The sequence below is a fragment of the Sphaerodactylus townsendi genome, linkage group LG02 (assembly GCF_021028975.2).
Source record: "Sphaerodactylus townsendi isolate TG3544 linkage group LG02, MPM_Stown_v2.3, whole genome shotgun sequence".
NCBI classification, from domain to species: domain Eukaryota; kingdom Metazoa; phylum Chordata; class Lepidosauria; order Squamata; family Sphaerodactylidae; genus Sphaerodactylus; species Sphaerodactylus townsendi.
Window position 1 is genome coordinate 163,143,940 of NC_059426.1, and position 18,766 is coordinate 163,162,705.

The 18,766-nt window shown below is 49.0% G+C and overlaps 1 protein-coding gene across 2 annotated transcripts in view; it reads left to right on the forward strand.

Moving 5' to 3' along the window:
- Positions 1–18,766, forward strand: part of LBHD2 (LBH domain containing 2) — a 103,876-nt gene that overhangs the window by 60,912 nt on the left and 24,198 nt on the right. For both annotated transcript variants that reach the window (XM_048487059.1, XM_048487060.1), the window contains exon 2: positions 12,398–12,508. The gene's annotated coding sequence lies outside the window, so the exon portion shown is untranslated. The remainder of the gene's footprint in view (positions 1–12,397; positions 12,509–18,766) is intronic.

Below are 18,766 nucleotides of genomic sequence, written 5' to 3' on the forward strand. Positions count from 1 at the left end.
CCCCCACCCCCCCCCCCCCCCACCCCCCCCCCCCCCCACCCCCCCCCCCCCCCACCCCCCCCCCCCCCCACCCCCCCCCCCCCCCACCCCCCCCCCCCCCCACCCCCCCCCCCCCCCACCCCCCCCCCCCCCCACCCCCCCCCCCCCCCACCCCCCCCCCCCCCCACCCCCCCCCCCCCCCACCCCCCCCCCCCCCCACCCCCCCCCCCCCCCACCCCCCCCCCCCCCCACCCCCCCCCCCCCCCACCCCCCCCCCCCCCCACCCCCCCCCCCCCCCACCCCCCCCCCCCCCCACCCCCCCCCCCCCCCACCCCCCCCCCCCCCCACCCCCCCCCCCCCCCACCCCCCCCCCCCCCCACCCCCCCCCCCCCCCACCCCCCCCCCCCCCCACCCCCCCCCCCCCCCACCCCCCCCCCCCCCCACCCCCCCCCCCCCCCACCCCCCCCCCCCCCCACCCCCCCCCCCCCCCACCCCCCCCCCCCCCCACCCCCCCCCCCCCCCACCCCCCCCCCCCCCCACCCCCCCCCCCCCCCACCCCCCCCCCCCCCCACCCCCCCCCCCCCCCACCCCCCCCCCCCCCCACCCCCCCCCCCCCCCACCCCCCCCCCCCCCCACCCCCCCCCCCCCCCACCCCCCCCCCCCCCCACCCCCCCCCCCCCCCACCCCCCCCCCCCCCCACCCCCCCCCCCCCCCACCCCCCCCCCCCCCCACCCCCCCCCCCCCCCACCCCCCCCCCCCCCCACCCCCCCCCCCCCCCACCCCCCCCCCCCCCCACCCCCCCCCCCCCCCCCCCCCCCCCCCCCCCACCCCCCTCCCCCACCCCCCCCCCCCCCCCCCCCCCCCCCCCCCCCCCCCCCCCCCCCCCCCCACCCCCCCCCCACCACCCCACCCCCCCACCACCCCCCCCCCCCCCACCCCCACCCCACCACCACCACCACACCACCACCACACCACCACCCCCCCCCCCCCACCCCCCCCCCACCCCCACCCCCCCCCCACCCCCCCCCCCCCCCAAAGCCTCAATTATTGACTGGAGTAATAGACCCTTACACCTGGGTATAAACCCTGTAGTCAGGACAGGGAGGGATGAGTTGGTGGAGGTGTTATGTTGTACATCAAAGTTGGCGTAGAATCAAATAAGTGAGAAAACATTCAAGGAATGAACTCCTAAAGAGAAGCAAAATTGGGGGGTGGGGGGTGGAATGGCACAAAGAGTTACTTAAAAGTGTGCATGTGAGGGGGTATAACCCACCTGCTCTTGAGAAGGGGAAGTAAACAAGGGACGTGATTAAAGAGATAACTTTAGGATACTGGAAAACTTCAGCTACCCTTTAATTGATTGGGTGAACATTTGCTGAAGTCATGCTGTAGAAATGAGATTCCTAGACACCATAAATGACTGAAATGATTGGTCACAGAGTCAGGGAGAGAGGCAGTGATCTTGGACTTGGGTTCCGAGTGGGGTTCAAGACCTGGTGAAAGATGTGGAGATGGATGCATTTGGGTACATTGACCCCAGTGCTATGAAATTCAGCATTCATGTCAATTTAAAGTTAACCCTAAAGTTCAGACCTGTAACATTTGATTTCAAAAGAGGGACATGTACAAAAATGAGAATAGTAAAAAGGAAGCTGAAAATGAAACACAAGAGGATCAAATCTCTGAAACCACTATTTAAAACCACTCTAACTGAAGCTATTTAAAACTACTCTAATTGAAGCATGGATAGAATACACCCCACAGGATAGAAAAGGCACTTTTGCCAAGTCAAAAAAAATGCAAGCCTAGTTAACAAGACAAGTCGAGGAAGCAATAAAAAGTAATGAGACTTCTTTTTTAAAAAAAGTGGGAGGGCTGCGCCCCAATGGATTGAACTGGATCACAGACTCTACCAATATAAATGCAAATAAATAATTAAAAATACCTGGAGCAGGAAATCAGCCAGAGAGGCAGCTTACCCTTTGGATGGCCAAGGAATAAAGGTGTTGCTAAAGGAAGATAGGGAGATGGCAGAGAAGCTCAATGAATTTATTTATTTATTTGCTTCTCTGTTCACTGTGGAACCAGTGGGGCATGTACCCATACTACAGCCACTTTTTTTTTTAGAATGGGAATTTGAAGAACTTAGTCAAACTGAGGAAACAAGAAGTGAAGTTCTAGACCTATTGGGGGAATTAAAAACCCATAAATCTCCAGGTCATGATGGCATCACCCATGAGTTTTTGGGCATTCAAACATGAGATGCTTGATCTGCTAACCTGAATTATTACTAAATTCAGCCATTGTGCCAAAAGACTGGAAAGTAGTAAATATTATTCCAGGTCTTATAAAGGGGTCCAGAGGGGAACCATGAAATTATAGGCTATTTAGCCTAATATCTGTCCCAGACAAATGAGTACAACCTATAATCAAAGATAAAATAATTAGGCACACAAAGGAATAAAGTGCGCTGAGAGAAAATCAGCATACTTTTTCACCAACCTTTTCTTTGAGAAACTGAATAACTTTGTAGACAATGGTAACCTGATAGACATTATATAATTAGACTTTCAAAAGTTTTTTGACAAGGTACCTTTCCAAAAAAAAAGAAAAGAAAAGAAAGGAGGACAGGTTCTCTTATAATTTAAAAACTGGTTAAATGGCAGGAAGCAAAGAGTAGGAACAAATGAACCATTATCACAGTGGAGGGAAGTAAGCAATGGAGTCTCACAGGGATGGGTATTGGGACAGGTGTTTAATCTGTTCTTAAATTATCTGGAACTAGGGCTGAGTAATACAGTGGCTAGGTGGGCAGATGGTGAAAACCAAGGATGACCGTGAAGATCTTCAGGGAGAGTGAGTGGGCAACATGCGGCAAATTAATTGATAAGTGGATCCCCTCCGGGGATCGGGCGGTATATAAATTGAAAAAATAAATAAATAAATAAGAAGTGGCAAACCTCTAATGGGGACTTTGGGAATTCCATGTCCCCAGGCGCATGCCGCTTTGTTATGTGCGGAGGTGCTGGGCGCTTCCCAACATGATGAAACATCATGCACCCCCCACTAGTCCCGCCCCCCAGCTTCCATGCAGTCTGGCTCCTGCCCTCCCCGGGGCCTGGGGACTGCAGGAGCTGGCCTGCAGGGAGGCTGGGGTGGGGGGGAGGGCTGGGGCTCGGCTGGGGGCAGCCATGGCACCTGCCTGGGCCACTCCAGGTGTTGAAGCTCAGCTCTCTAGCCTCCCCTGAGGCTGCCTTTTGCCCTCCCTGCTCCTGCACTTACAGCTTCAATCGCAGGGAGGCTGGGGGGGGGCGGGGCTTAGTAGCATGCGGCCCAGGAGCTGGCCTGCCACCATGGCGCCAGTCTGAGCCCTGTCCCCTGAGCCCCGCCTTCCCCCAGCCTCCCTGCTGGCTCCCTGGCTCCCATATGTGGAGGGGGGCACAGGAAGCCGGGCTTTGAATTGTGCCTGTGTGGAGAGGTGTCATGCCCCATGAAGCTGAGTCCTGGTAAGGCACCTAGAAGGCATTTTACAGTGAAAGTTCAAAACATTCCCAAACTCTAGCTAGGCCATTGGGGTCTCCACTTACAGAGGCCATATAGAAAACCATCTTGGGCCCAAGTGTGATGGCTCCCACCCCAAATGTCAACCCAAAGTAAAAGCTGCAGTGGTGGAAAAAGCAAACTCTTGTATTAGAGATTATTAGGAAAGGGACTGAAAATCAAAGAGCTGATATTATAATGTCCCTGAATAGATGTGTATAGGGAGCCAGCATGGTGTAGTGGTTAAGAACAGCAAACTCGAATCTGGAGAACCGGGTTTGATTCCCCACTCCTCCACATGAGCAGCGGATTCTTATCTGGTGAACAGGATTTGTTTCCCTGCTCCCAACAGAAGGCCTGCTGGGTGATCTTGGGCGAGTTGCAGTCTCTCAACCCAGAGGCGTAGCAAGGGGGGAAAGCGCCTGGTGCACCATTGCGTCCTCCGCCCAGGAACGCCCCGCCCAGGAACGCCCCTGCCACGCCCCCATAGGGGCGTGCGCCTGGTGTGTCTCGACCCGTTCCCTTGGAGCTATGCCTCTGTCTCAACCTAGGTAAATTCATAGGGGGGTTGTCAGTATAATATGGAAAAGCAGAGAACACTGTGTGACACTTTGAGTCCCCATTGGGGAGAAAAATATGGTGTAAATGAAATAAATAAATCAAAGGAAATTGGAATTCTCAATTTGCGATCTAACCAACATTAGCTTAGTGCAGACCTGGGCATTATACGGCCCGTGGGCCACATCTGGCCCGCCGGATGACCCTGACTGGCCCCCCTGCCATGCTGGGGAGCGAGGCGTCTTTGAAAGCCCCGCAGAAGCTGGTTGCCTTGGCTGCTGGCTTCTGCGGGGCTTTCAAAGGTGCCTCGCCCCCTGCCTTTTGGCCCGGCCCTCCACAATATTTTCTGTTTCTTATGCGACCCCATGGAAAAAATAATTGCCCACCCCTGGCTTAGTGGGACCACTCCGTTATATTGTTCTCCAACCATTGCCTTCCTTCCATTTCATCCAAGTAATATGAAAATGGCATTCTATTAAATTAACAAATCTCATTTTCTTGTGCAAAAAGCTGTCCCCCCTACACAATTGGAATGTAATATCAAGTTAGCACACTCATGTCCTCTTAGTTGTAATTTCCAGGAATCATGTGTAATAGCAGATTAACCGGCGATTTGAAACATGTTGCATCTTTATTTACAAGGCCCTTGGCAACCAGCCTGCCCTGTTTTCTTTCTGATGGGAAAAGATGATGTTGCCTGTGAAAGGCATATTCCGCTTCGAGAAGATTTGCAGATCAGAGATGGAGTTTTACCCCCCCCCCCGCCGCCCCACTCCCCAAAAGCTGCTTGCACTCCAGAAAGGAATTGCCACCCACTCCCTTTCCCTCTCTAGAAGCGCATGCTGTGTTGCATTCGGAGATGGCTTACATCTCCTCATCAAGAATTCACTTGATCTCATTGCCTTTGGAGAAAAATTCAACATCCTCCTAACCGATCGACGCATTTGCAAAGAGGAAGGCTGCTCCGGAGCACCACAGATCTCGAGTACAGCGTAGGTGGGAAGAGACGAGAGCTACTTCTAGAGAAAGAGAACAGAATAGAAGTCCCTAATTTGCAGTCTCTGACAGGTCTCGCTTTCCACAGTTGCTTAGGAGAGAGGAGTGGGGGGAGAAGAGATGGGAAAAAACAAACAAACCTCCGATTCAAATCGAACAAGAAGTGGGAGTATTTAAGCAGGATCCTTGCACACCCGAGCAAATTTCCTTTGGGTCACATCGGAAGAGTAATCTTCGCAGTTTTACAACAATGCCGTTCAGTTCAACAGTATTCCAGAGCACTAGATGTTCACATCTTCTTCCCACCCATCTGCCCTCAAAGTGCATTCAAAGAGGAATATTTTAGGGATCAAGCAACAATGAAAAGAAGTCAGGCTACTTTGGCATCACACTTCCAGATTAAGAACATAAGAACATAAGAAACAGCCTGCTGGATCAGACTGGAGTCCATCTAGTCCAGCTCTCTGCTACTCGCAGTGGCCCACCAGGTGCCTTTGGGAGCTCACATCCAGGATGTGAAAGCAATGGCCTTCTGTGGCTGTTGCTCCTGAGCACCTGGTCTGCTAAGGCATTTGCAATCTGAGATCAAGGAGGATCAAGATTGGGAGCCGTAGATCGACTTCTCCATAAATCTGGCCACAAGAACTTAGCCTTTATTCATACATTCTGGCAGAGGTATGCATTTGTGGATTCTGACACATTCTCAAGCCTGCCTGGGAGTTTTCAATCCTAGGCAACCTGCACTTTGTGGTTTCTGCCTCTCTGCCCACCCAGCACACCTTTTTTTGTTTTTTGGATTTTTTTTTAACAAAAAAGAATTAAAATTGCTAAGCTGCAGGAGAAGAGAAGCAGGAGAGATGCCTTCCCTCCCCTCCCCCCATCTCCTGTTAGGGATCTGGACAATCCAGGAGGCCACCAATCCCTGAGATCCAGCGTGGTGCAGTGGTTAAGAGCAGGTGGATTCTGGTCTGGAGAACTGCGTTTGATTCCCCACTCCTCCATCTGAGTAACAGAGGCTTATCTGGTGAACCAGATGTGCTTCCGAACGCCTGCTGGGTAACCTTGGGCTAGTCACAGTTATCTCAGAACTCTCTCAGCCCCAGGTACCTCACAAGGTGTCTGTTGTGGGAGAGGAAGGGAAAGGAGCTTGTAGGCCACCTTGAGTCTCCTTACAGGAGAGAAAGGTGGGGTATAAATCCAAACTCTTCTTCTTTCCTCAGCCTGGGTCGGGAGCATTTGGCCCAGAAGGAGAATGGGGCAACCACACAGGCCTAACTCCATACGGCTCTGGGTGTGTGTTCCAAGCCCACCTCCCTTTGCTCCTGCTCAGCCCATCAGTTACCACAGCTCCAGTCTACCACAGGAGCCCAGGCCTACCCTGCCTACCCTGGTGGCCTACCCTAGTGGCCAGCCTGTGCTTAGCTCCTTCCACATAGCCATTGCCATCAAAAGGGAATGGGCTGGGCCGCTCCCTGTGAGGAAGTGTCAACCCTCCTACCTTGGGCTGCTTCATAAGGCTGGGGGTTGCTATCTCCTCTTCCCCCCCGCTCTCCCCAGCCAGGAGTCCTTTCCCACCCCTGCCCCCAACCCACCCCAGCCCCTCACACACCAGCCAGCAGCAACGGCTGGTGGCAGCACAGAATAGCACTTCTAGGGGTAGGTCTAGCCACTTCACAAATGCTGTCACAACCCTTAGATCTGGGGCCACCAGGCTGCAGTTGCTCTGCCTCTCTAAGAATAGGTTGGATCAGGACGTCTCTCCGCTTTAAGGGACATGTAGATCCTAGCCTTTTAAACAATTTTGTCCCCAGCATCCCCATGGGCTCTTTTTTTCGAAGTGTCCTGCTTTTGGACGGCCGCAGGAGGCCGTATGGCCTTCTCTGGGGCGCCTCCCTAGCCTCACTCCTGTGGACGGGAGCGCCCCAGAAGGTAGTAAGCGCCCTTGCGCTTCCGCGACATGGCTCATGTGTGCGTGCACGGGGCCGCCCACCCGTCCCAGTTCACAAAGGTGACCATCTGATCACCTTACCCAAGAACCTTTCATCCACCAGCTGGCACAGGAATCCCTACTGCCCCCCAAATTTTCTGCCACCTGCCTCGAGCCCCCAAATTCCTCACCACCTCTCTTCATGGTTCCACTACCCTCAGAGGGTGGTAGCACTCACATTGGGAATCCCTGTTTCAGATGTTTCTACCCTGCTTTTCTCCCCCAAATGTCTTCCAACATTGTCCTCCCATGTATTGGAAGGAACATTCTTCATTGCTTGACTGGATACTGGCAGTCATTTATTTTCCAGATGATTTGGTTTAAAAGGCAAGAAGCACACTAGACAAATCGTGATTGGCCTGCATAATATAAACTGTTTAAATTGGGGGTGGCCAACCTACGGTGCTCCAGATGTTCATGGACTACAATTCCCATCAGCCCCTGTCAGAATGTAGTCCATGAACATCTGGAGCACCATAGGTTGGCCACCCCTGGTTTAAAGTAGATGCTGTGTGCTCCTCTCTGGTACCTTGTTGCTAACATGCACAAATTTACATGGATGCTCATTAGAGACATCATGCCTCTATTCCCCACTGAGGAATTTAAGGTCTGGACAATTTGGAGAACTAACATGAACCCACGCTGCCCAACTGGTGAATTGGATAGAGACAGTGTACTATGCTTGTATGGATGTTATGCACTGGATTTAAGCTCTCTGTTGGTTATCGAAGGGCTTGTTCCCAATCTTAAATGGTGTTCCTGGCAGGCAGTACTCTTGTTTTGTTTAGAAACTGCTTTGATCTGAACAAGAAAGGCAGCATACAAATATCTTAAAGAAGTAATAAGTGAACAACTGCTATTCAGCTGAGTGCTCCTTAGCAGAAAGAGAAATGGCATAATATGTAGCCTAGAGCCTACAATTTTGTAAAGAATGCATTTTCATCTGCAAAGTGAAATTGGCAAGCATCTCTATCTTTGAGAGACATTCCAAAGGAATGCCCAGTTTCTGCTGTCGTGCGGAACTGCTATATACCAAGTCAGATAATCTCTATCATATTCTTGTCCTATTCTTGTCCTATCATATTCTTGTCCTATTCTTTCTCTTCAGAGGACAGGCACTGAACAATGGCCTCGTTTCCTTTCCTTTATTCTCACAATAGTCCTGTGAAATTGTTTAGGCTGCAAGAGAGTGACTAGTTGGCTTGTGGTCACACAGAGACCTTCATAGCTAAGCACAGGTCTCCCGTGTTCAGCCCTCTAACCCTTATACCAGATTGCTTCTGCCAAACATGGATTATTCAGGGTCTTAGCCATTGGACTTTCCCCGGGAACCTTCAACTAGAGATTAAGAATGTATCTAGTGTAACCAATTAATGAGCTGTGTCCCAGCTGTACCCGTTTGAGTTATTGCTCCCTCGTCTGTCCTGTTGGAATATATGTATGTGTGTGTGTACTTATTTGTTTTAGAAGAAGAAGAAGAAGAGTTTGGATTTATATCCCCCCTTTCTCTCCTGCAGGAGACTCAAAGGGGCTTACAATCTCCTTGCCCTTCCCCCCTCACAACAAACACCCTGTGAGGTGGGTGGGGCTGAGAGAGCTCAGAAGAGCTGTGACTAGCCCAAGGTCACCCAGCTGGCATGTGTGGGAGTGTACAGGCTAATCTGAATTCCCCAGATAAGCCTCCACAGCTCAGGTGGCAGAGCTGGGAATCAAACTTGGTTCCTCCAGATTAGATACATGAGCTGTTAACCTCCTACGCCACTGCTGCTCCTTTTACTACATTTATACCCTACTTTCCCCTTAAAGTGGCTTGCAGCATTCTTTCCTTCTCTGGTGCATCCTCGCAACAATGCTCTGAGCAGGGGTGTAGCTGCCAGAGGGACAGGGGGTATCCCTTGTCCCCGGGTGCCACCCAGCAGGTCGCGCAAAATCGCCATCCACACACTAAAGCCTGCTGCAGGCCCGCCGGGCTCCTGGAAGGCTCCCGGCCTGGCGCCGACTTCTGCCGGCCTCCCCACCTCTATCAGAGGCCAGCTGCCACAGGCCCGCCAAGCACCCCTTGAGGTGGGAGACCTGTGCTCAGAAGCTGCTGGGTTGGTCCCCCCACCTCCATCGTGCAGGGGTGAGGCAGGGGGGGCACCCAGAGCAGGTGTTGCCCTCAGGCACTATTCCCCCCACCCCCGACACGCCTCTGGCTCTGAGGTAAAGTAGGCTGAGAATGTTTCACTGGCCCAGTGTCGTCCAGCAAGGTTCTGTGGTGGAGTGGGGATTTGAACCTGGACCTCCCAGAGTCCATTCTGACACACTAAATGCTACCGCCCTAAAGAGAAGTGGATGGATCTGTAGTGCAAATGGACTGTTACAACTACAAGCTGGGGATCTGTCTGGGTGTTTCACAGTACTTAACATTGTTCATGGACTATAGAGCCAATGTCATGTTAGTTGCTGTGAGCGTAGGACGAGAGTGTCACCTTGGCCATGTGTGTCATGCTGTTTTCCCAACATGAAATGGCCCTAGGGGTAGTTGCCTATTGTGGAGGCTTACACTGAACCTTGCGTAGCCCATCAGTACATATGAGTTTCCACAATGGATCTTCTGAGGCCATTCCAATTCAGAAAAATGTGAAGAAGTTAAGCCCTATTTCCCCAAACATTGTGGTCTCCATCTGAACTGGACCCCACGTATTTGGCAGATAAGTTATGGGAATTAAGGATCCAGAACTCCTACCGAGCGTTGGATCGACAGTATCCAGGTGGGTGTGGGGAATGGCGCAAGCACTTTGTAATGTATGACTCTATCTTTAGTCTTCTCCCAATAGATTATTCCATATTGTCCTTGTTAACTATTCATCATTAACAATGAGGCCAGTCGATGCAGAATTTTAATGGCTGATCCTCCGAAGAACGATATTTTAGTGGGCAGAGAGACTCATCTCTTCCTACCAATACACGCTGTATCTCTCAGCGTTTTGCCTCAACCCATTTTCAAACGACGTGGGCAAATTGAATGGGATGGCAAATTTCGTAAGACTTTATGTCACCGTCTTTGATTTGATAATTGGGGATGGGGGGGGGAGGAAATTGCTTGGAGTTTTCAATTGAATCCTGCAAGAACGTGGGGGGCCTGCGAGGAGCTGTATTAATGCCGGCTCGGAACTGCAGAGGTAATTGTCGTGTGCCAGAATGACCCCAACGCTGCCCGCCTGCTCTGCCTAATTGCAGTGGCTGCAGGGTCTGGTCAGAATAGAAATGCGGGAAGAAGAGGGACAATTTTGCCTAACCACTCTTTTTGAATGAAATCAGTGTGCGGTTAATCTCGCATTATAAATTCTGGCAGGAAAGGCCCCCGAAACACGAAGGTTTGTTTAATCGTTTCGGCTGGGCTCCAAGTCACCGGAGGATATGCGGCGTTCACACTGCTACCATTCATTCCTGTGAAAACACCTTTCTCCCTCCCCTACCCCACACGTCTGAGGAAATAGCCGTGGTTGGCATAAAAGTATTTTTGGCAACGATTCCTCTCAGATGTTTACTGGCTTTTATAACTGTAACTTTTCAAGCATGGTTGTTGGAGGTTTTTTTTTTTTAACTCAAAATACAGAAAGTCAAACATAATGGGAGCTGTGTTTGTACATATACGCGTATACGTTCTGTGATCGTGTCGGAGAAATGCAAAACTGAGTACTTTCAGTCTCTTGAGGTTAGAACTGTTCGTTCGGCAGCCATCGTGTCTGTGGGAAGCCCGGCTGCCACTTCAGCGTGGCAGCGGAGGCGGTTTTCAGGGGAGATGAGAAGAGTGGGAGGAGGGAGGGTTAACCCTTTCCCTGCCAGTCTCTCTCTCTCCCCCCAGCATCCCCCCAGCATCCATCTTTTCACCTGAATTCCAGCTCTACATTTCCGGCATGCAGGGCTGAGAGACTAAAAAGTTAGAAATAGGCGCGTCCACCAATAAAAATAATTTTAATTTAATTAATCATCTGCTTTCTGACTAATAATGAATAAATCACATTTTTTTAAAAAAACAACAGTGAGGGGGGGAAGGGGGACGGAAGGGGTGGGGGCGCCATTTTGTCCCGGGGAGCCATTTTGCCCCCCTATGCCTCTGAAAGCATGTGCGTAAACCCAACAGCACAGAACTCAAAGTAGCACACATTATGATGGGAAATCGTATTCAGATGATGACCTGATCCAGATCAGCAAAGTTTGTTGGATCAAGTGCCTTCTAACCATAGTCTGGACAATGATTTGGTTTTATTTGTCCATTCAATGCAACATGAGAATGGAGGATCTCTTATTCGTGGTAGATCCTGGCCACTTAGGGCTTTATAGGCACAAGCTGAAATGACCCTGAAAAGAAATAGGTACGTGCAAGAGTTGGCGTAATATGCTCCTGAGTGACAAAACCGAACAGCTTTGCTGGCTGAGGCTGTGCAGAGGTGGCAGGATAACTTTAATGAGGCTTGAGTACCAGTGGGTGACTTCAGCCAATCGCAAGAATTCCATCAGAAAATCTTAATGCCAATGTGGTGTAGTGGTTAAGAGCAGACAGATTCTAATCTGGGGAACTGGGTTTGATTCCCCACTCCTCCACCCGAGTCCTGTTATCCCAATCAGAAGGTGGAAGAAGTGCTGCAAAGAAAGCAATCAGGACTCCAAGGTACTATGCAAAATGTAATCAGCTTGATTACAGCGAGGGAGATATGAGAGCCAGCACAGTGTAGTGGTTAAGAGCAGGTGGATTCTAATCTGGAGGAACCAGGTTTGAGTCCCCGCTCTGCCACTTGAGTGGCAGAGTCTCATCTGGTGAACCAGATGTGTTTCTGCACTCGTACATTCCTGCTGGGTGACCTTGGGCTAGTCACCCAGGAAAGGAAGGGAAAGGAGCTTGTAAGCCACCCAGCAAAGGAAGGGAAAAGAGCTTGTGGGGAAAGGAAGGGAAAGGAGCTTGTAAGCCATCTTGAGTCTCCTTACAGGAGAGAAACGTGGGGTATCAATCCAAACTCCTCCTCCTCCTCCTCCTCCTCCTCCTCTTCCTCTTCCTCTTCCTCCTCCTTCTCCTCCTCCTGCTCCTGCTCCTCCTGCTCCTGCTCCTCCTGCTCCTCTGCTCCTGCTCCTGCTCCTGCTCCTCCTCCTCCTCCTGCTCCTCCTCCTCCTCCTCCTCCTTCTTCTTCTTCTTCTTCTTCATGGCTTTCTCATGCAGGAGAATGGTGGATCCATTTTCTGCTTGTCACTGGTAATGGAAGACTCTTCCAAAATAGCACTTCCTTCTGTCCCTTCCCTGGATCCTTTGCTGTCAGACTCATCACCTTTATTCTTCTTAATTTTTGCCTTTTCCAGGTTCGATTTGTGTCGGACGCATCTTGGGCAACATCTTGAGACCCAAGTGAACATTGCCAGTAGCCTGGCATAGGTTTTTCGGGAGACGGCAGCCATTCATGCGATTAGAAGGTAAGTGGAATATTCTGGTCTTGGTCTTGTTTCCCTCGTTTATTCCAGCTCAGGTGCCAGGCACTGTTATCGTGTGCTGGCTGCTTTTTCCTGTTTTTGTCAGAAAGATCAAAAGAGCGGCCGCCTGTTTGTCTCTCCAGATCGGAACTTGTGCCCTCTTGACAAGCTTGAAACTGAAAACATTTGCTCCCAATTCATATCTCTGAGATGCTCTTGTAGCGAAGAAAGAACGCCTGCTCATTCACTGTCAGGACAAACATGAACCTCTGTGTCACTTCACTGACACTTGAGGTCTAGGTCATGTTCTCGAATCTCCATCATGCTGCACTCCTTGTGTGAATCCCTCCTTATGTGAATCCCACGTAGCTGGGTATGTTTAGTTTGGTGAAGAGAAGGTTAAGAGGTGATATGATAGCCATGTTTAGATATTTGAAGGGATCTCATGTTGGGGAGGGAGCAAGCTCCTTTTCAGCTGCTCCAGGGACTAGGACCAGGAGTAATGGGTTCAAGGTGAAGGAAAAGAGGTTCCACCTACACATCAGGAAAAACTTCCTGACTGTAAGGGCTGTTTGACAGTAGAACGCACTACCTTGGAGTGTGGCGGCGGCTCCTTCTTTGGAGGTTTTCAACAGAGAGGCTCAATGGCCATCAGTCAGGAATGCTTTGATTATGTGTACCTGCACTGCGGGGGGTTGGACTTGATGGGGTCTCTTCCAACTCTATGATTCTGTTTTTAATTTAATTCATTTATACCCTCCTTCCCCGCAGTGGGGACCCAAGGGAACCAACATTGCTCTCCTCTCCTCCATTTTACCCTCACAACAAACCAGGGAGGTAAGTTAGGATGAGAGAGTATGATTGGCCCATGGTCAGCTTCTGCAGCAAGAATGCGGATTCAACCAGTCTTCCGGATGCTAGTTCACACTCTTAACTACTATACAGTGGAACCTCGGTTTTCGCCAGTAATCTGTCCGGCGACATTCGGTGAAAACTGAAACCGGCGAAAACCAAAGCTACGCCATTTGCGCATGCGCTACACAAACGGAGTAGCAAATTTACGCAAAAAGTGTAAATTTATGCAAACGGCATAGCAAATTTACGCAAAAAGCGTAAATTTACGCAACCGGTGTAGCCAAAAACTGAGGCGCCCGGCGAAAACCAAGGCAAAAAAACGGCCAGGGACGACCAGCGAAAACTGAAATGGACGAAAACCGAAGGTTACAATTACCAAGGTTCCACTGTACCACTTTGGCTCTCACATCTGCAGATGTCCTGATCTGGCATCAGCTTTGTGAATGTTATCTTTAGATCCAAGTTAAAATGCAATAGTGTGGTGTAGTTAGGTGGGTGCTGGATGTGCCTCTGGTGTTCAAACCCCCATGACCAAGGTCAGCCATTCTCTCGCTCTCATCTTCTTTGCAGGGTTATTGTGAGGTTGAAGAACGTGGGAAGTGATGTATACTTCCCTGAGCTCTCTGAAAGAAAGGATGTGCCAAATAAATAAACAAATACATGCAAGCTGTTGCACCATTAAACTAATTGTACTTGTGGTGGGCTGCTGATCCAGGCCTGATTAATTTATACTACTGTATATATTGGAACAGAGAACATGATGTGCTGTTAAGCATATTTGGAGCACCGTTTGTGCTTTTAATTGAGGAACAGCATGCACATTTGTGGATCGTCATATCTGTGCTATGGAAACAACCGTTGTGACCCACTGTACAAAAATCACGCATTTGCTTTTGTAGATAAGTATATTGAACCTGGAAGGCTGGGGTATGGGAAGGCAGAAATAACCCTGATGATAAAGGCAGGTTTTATATGCCACCCCCCAATCTAGTCTGAATCATTCAGGGGCTGGTAAAAAAATACCCCATAACTACTTGAAATTAACATAACTTTTCCTTTATTGGCGAAGGCTTTCACGGCCGGCTTCAACGGGTTGTGGTGGGTTTCCAGACTGTGTGGCCATGGTCTGGTAGATCTTGTTCCTAACGTTTCGCGTGCATCTGTGGCTGACATTTTCAGAGGTATATCACTGAGAGAAGTCTGTTACACACTGTGTCTAGCAAGAAGGGAATGTTTAGTGGGATATATATTATCCATGTCCCAGGATGGAGAACCAGTCAGTAAGTGTGTGGGTGGAACTTGCCAGCCTCAGATGCAGGCGAAATGTTAGGAACAAGATCTATCAGACCACGGCCACATAGCCCGGAATACCCACCACAACCAGAACTTTTTCTGTTTGACAATAGGTGTGTAGCAGCATAGCCATAGTTAAAATATGACACAAGTGCTGAGGTCCCCAGGAATCTGAAAGCTGGGTTCATACACTTATCTATTATCTATTATCTATCTTACATGCTCATGGTAGTCTACTGTGCTACACCCAAGCGCCTTCCTTCTGCCCACAAGTTCCCTGAAGAGATTTTCCTTCCAAATCTTCTGTCAGTTCTCAAACTTTTAATCAAGACATGGTTAGAACAAATGAACAATGAGAGTTTCCGAAGCCAAGTTTCAAGAGGATCTACTGGTCCCCACAAAGTGCAGAAATAACTGGTCATATAATTCAGATCTCTGAAATTTTACATCCATATGAAGAATTAACAAATACTAACTTCCATGAAGAGGCCTTGAGAACGTATGAACGACTCATTAGCAAATTTTATTCCCTAGCGAGCTTACCTTCAACTAATTCCAACAAATCCTATACTTGGTTTAACCAAGAGTGCCATCAACTTAAACGGTGTCTGAGACAGAAGTTCCATGAAGTGCAGCAGTGGGATGAACCGACCATCTGGCATGTGTACTGCCCAATCAAAAAAGGCTACCATAATGTGATCACTCTGAAGCAAAAAACCTATTATAATCAGAAATGGACTGCTTTTCTGAAATCAGTAAAATCCAACTCTAGGGCATTTTGGGCGCAGGTATCGGGTGCCTTACGGACCAACAATAGATTACAAAATCCCAACATCCCTGAACAACGCTGGGTAAATTATTACACAACCTTATTTGATGATTACACACCTTCCTCATGCAAAGTAAATAAGACAATTCCATTTGATCTACTACCCTGGCCTCCAGTTGACAAAGAAAAAATTATGATAATAATAAAATCATTAAAAGCCACAAAACACCAGGCCCAGATGGCATGCCAAGCGATCTTTTTTAAAAAAATATGCAGATTGGTGGGCTCAACCCTTAGGCAATGAATTTACGTTACTAGATCATTATGGCACTTTCTCGGATTACTGGCTGAACTCTATAATTGTACCTGTGTATAAAAAAAGAGCCACAAACCTGCCTGAGAACTTTCGACCAATCAGCCTATTGCCTATTATTGGAAAAATGTTTGCCAAATATCTAGAGAAAAGACTGAATGCATGGGTAACATCAAATTGCATACTGGGTACTAAACAGATTGGTTTCCACCCAGCGAAAACTAATGTAGACCATTGTCTACAGTATTAGATATAGTGGGGATTACAGAGACATGGTGGAATGAGGAGAACCAGTGGGATGCTGTTATACCAGGCTACAGGCTGTATAGAAAGGATAGGACAGGATGCATTGGGGGTGGAGTTGCCCTTTACATCAAAGAGAGCATAGTATCACATAAAATAGACAATGCAAGGGGAGCTGGTTCCCCTACAGAATCACTGTGGATATCAATACCAGGTGTGAAGGACAGTTTAATATTAGGAATATATTATCGTCCCCCTGACCAAAGTGCACAAGAGGATTCTGAGATGGAAAAAGAAATTAGAGAGGCCAACAAAAACAAAAATGTAGTGGTAATGGGTGATTTTAACCATCCCCATATAAACTGGAAAAATGCATGTTCAGGTCATAGTAAGGAGAGAGCATTCCTGGATATGCTAAATGACTGTGGCTTAGAGCAGATGGTTGTGGAACCAACCAGGGGAGAGGTGATCCTAGATCTAATTCTATGTGGGACCCAGGACCTGGTGCAGGAAGTCAGTGTTGTTGAGCCGATAGGGAACAGCGACCACAATGCTGTCGGATTCAGTATCTCAGCATGCAAACAAGTGGCAACTACTAATGTAGTTACATTTGCCTTCAGAAAGGGAAATTTCTCAAAGATGAGGGGGATAGTGCGCAGGAAGCTGAAAGGGAAAATCAAGAGAGTCAAAACTGTCCAGCATGCTTGGAGGTTATTTAAAAACACAGTAATAAAAGCTCAGCTGGAATGTGTTCCACAGGTTAGAAAAGGCAGCACCCAGTCCAAAAGAAAGCCACCATGGTTAACAAGAGAGGTTGAGGAAATTATCAGAAAAAAAAGAAAATGTCTTTTAGAAAATGGAAGTCCAGTTTGGCTGATGAAGAATATGAGAGGGAACACAAATGGTGGCAAAAGAGAAGCAAGTAAGCTGTAAGGGAGGCAAAAAAGGATTATGAGGAACGCATGGCCTTGAACATCAAGACCAGCAACAAACAGTTCTTCAAGTACATCAAAAGCAGGAAGCCAGCAAGGGAAGCGGTAGGCCCGTTAGATGACAAAGGAACAAAGGGTGTGCTAAAAGATGGCAGGGAGATTGCAGAGAAGCTGAATGAATTCTTTGCATCTGTCTTCACCCAAGAGGAGGTGAGGAACATTCCTGCACCTGAACCAAGCTTCTTAGGAGGCGAATCCGAGGAACTAGCTAAAATAGCGGTAGACAAGGAAGAAGTTCTGGCAGCCATTGATAAACTAAATGTTACCAAATCCCCTGGCCCAGATTGCATTCACCCAAGAGTTCTTAAAGAGCTCAAGCATGAAATTGCTGATCTTCTCACTTTAATATGCAACTTATCCCTGAAATCAGGCTCCATCCCTGAAGACTGGAAGATGGCCAATGTCACACCAATCTTTAAGAAAGGATCTAGGGGGGACCCAGGAAATTACAGGCCAGTCAGTTTGACATCTGTTCCTGGTAAATTAGTAGAATCTATCATTAAAGATAAAATTATAAAACATGTAGAAAAGCAAGAAAGAGTCAGCATGGCTTTTGCAGAGGCAAATCCTGTCTTACAAACTTACTAGAGTTCTTTGAGGGTGTAAACAGACATGTGGATAAGGGGGAACCAGTGGACATTGTCTACTTGGATTTCCAAAAGGCTTTTGACAAAGTTCCTCACCAGAGACTGTTGAGAAAACTCAGCAATGAAGGAATAAGAGGGGAAGTCCTCCTATGGATTAAAAACTGGTTGAGAAACAGGAAACAAAGAGTGGGTATAAATGGGAAGTTCTCACAATGGAGAGATGTCGGGAGTGGTGTCCCCCAAGGATCCATTTTGGGACCAGTGCTCTTTAACCTATTCATAAATGACCTGGAAGTAGGGGTGGGTGATACCAAATTATGTAGGGTGGTGAGAACCACAAAGGATTGCGAAGAGCTCCAAGCGGACCTTGATAAATTAGGTGAGTGGGCCCAGAAATGGCAAATGCAGTTCAATGTAGCAAAATGTAAAGTGATGCACATAGGGGCAAAAAATCCAAACTTCACATACACGCTACAGGGGTCAGTGCTATCAGTCACAGACCAGGAAAGGGATTTAGGCGTCTTAGTTGATAGTTCCATGGGAATGTCAACTCAATGCATGGCAGCTGTAAAAAAGGCAAACTCTATGCTGGGGATCATTAGAAAAGGAATTGATAATAAAACTGCAAGGATTGTCATGCCCTTATATAAAGCAGTGGTGTGACCACACTTGGAGTACTGTGTCCAGTTCTGGTCACCGCATCTCAAAAAGGATATTGAGGAGATAGAAAAAGTGCAGAGAAGGGCAACAAGGATGATTGAGGGACTGGAGCACCTTCCCTATGAGGAGAGGCTGCAGCGTTTGGGACTCTTTAGTTTGGAGAGGAGGCGTCTGAGGGGGGATATGATTGAAGTCTACAAAATTATGCATGGGGTAGAAAATGTTGACAGAGAGAAATTTTTCTCTCTTTCTCACAATACTAGAACCAGGGGGCATTCATTGAAAATGCTGGGGGGAAGAATTAGGACTAATAAAAGGAAACACTTCTTCACGCAACGTGTGATTGGTGTTTGGAATATGATGCCACAGGAGGTGGTGATGGCCACTAACCTGGATAGCTTTAAAAGGGGCTTGGACAGATTTATGGAGGAGAAGTCGATTTATGGCTACCAATCTTGATCCTCCTTGATCTGAGATTGCAAATGCCTTAACAGACCAGGTGATCGGGAGGCCATTGCGTTCACATCCTACATGTGAGCTCCCAAAGGC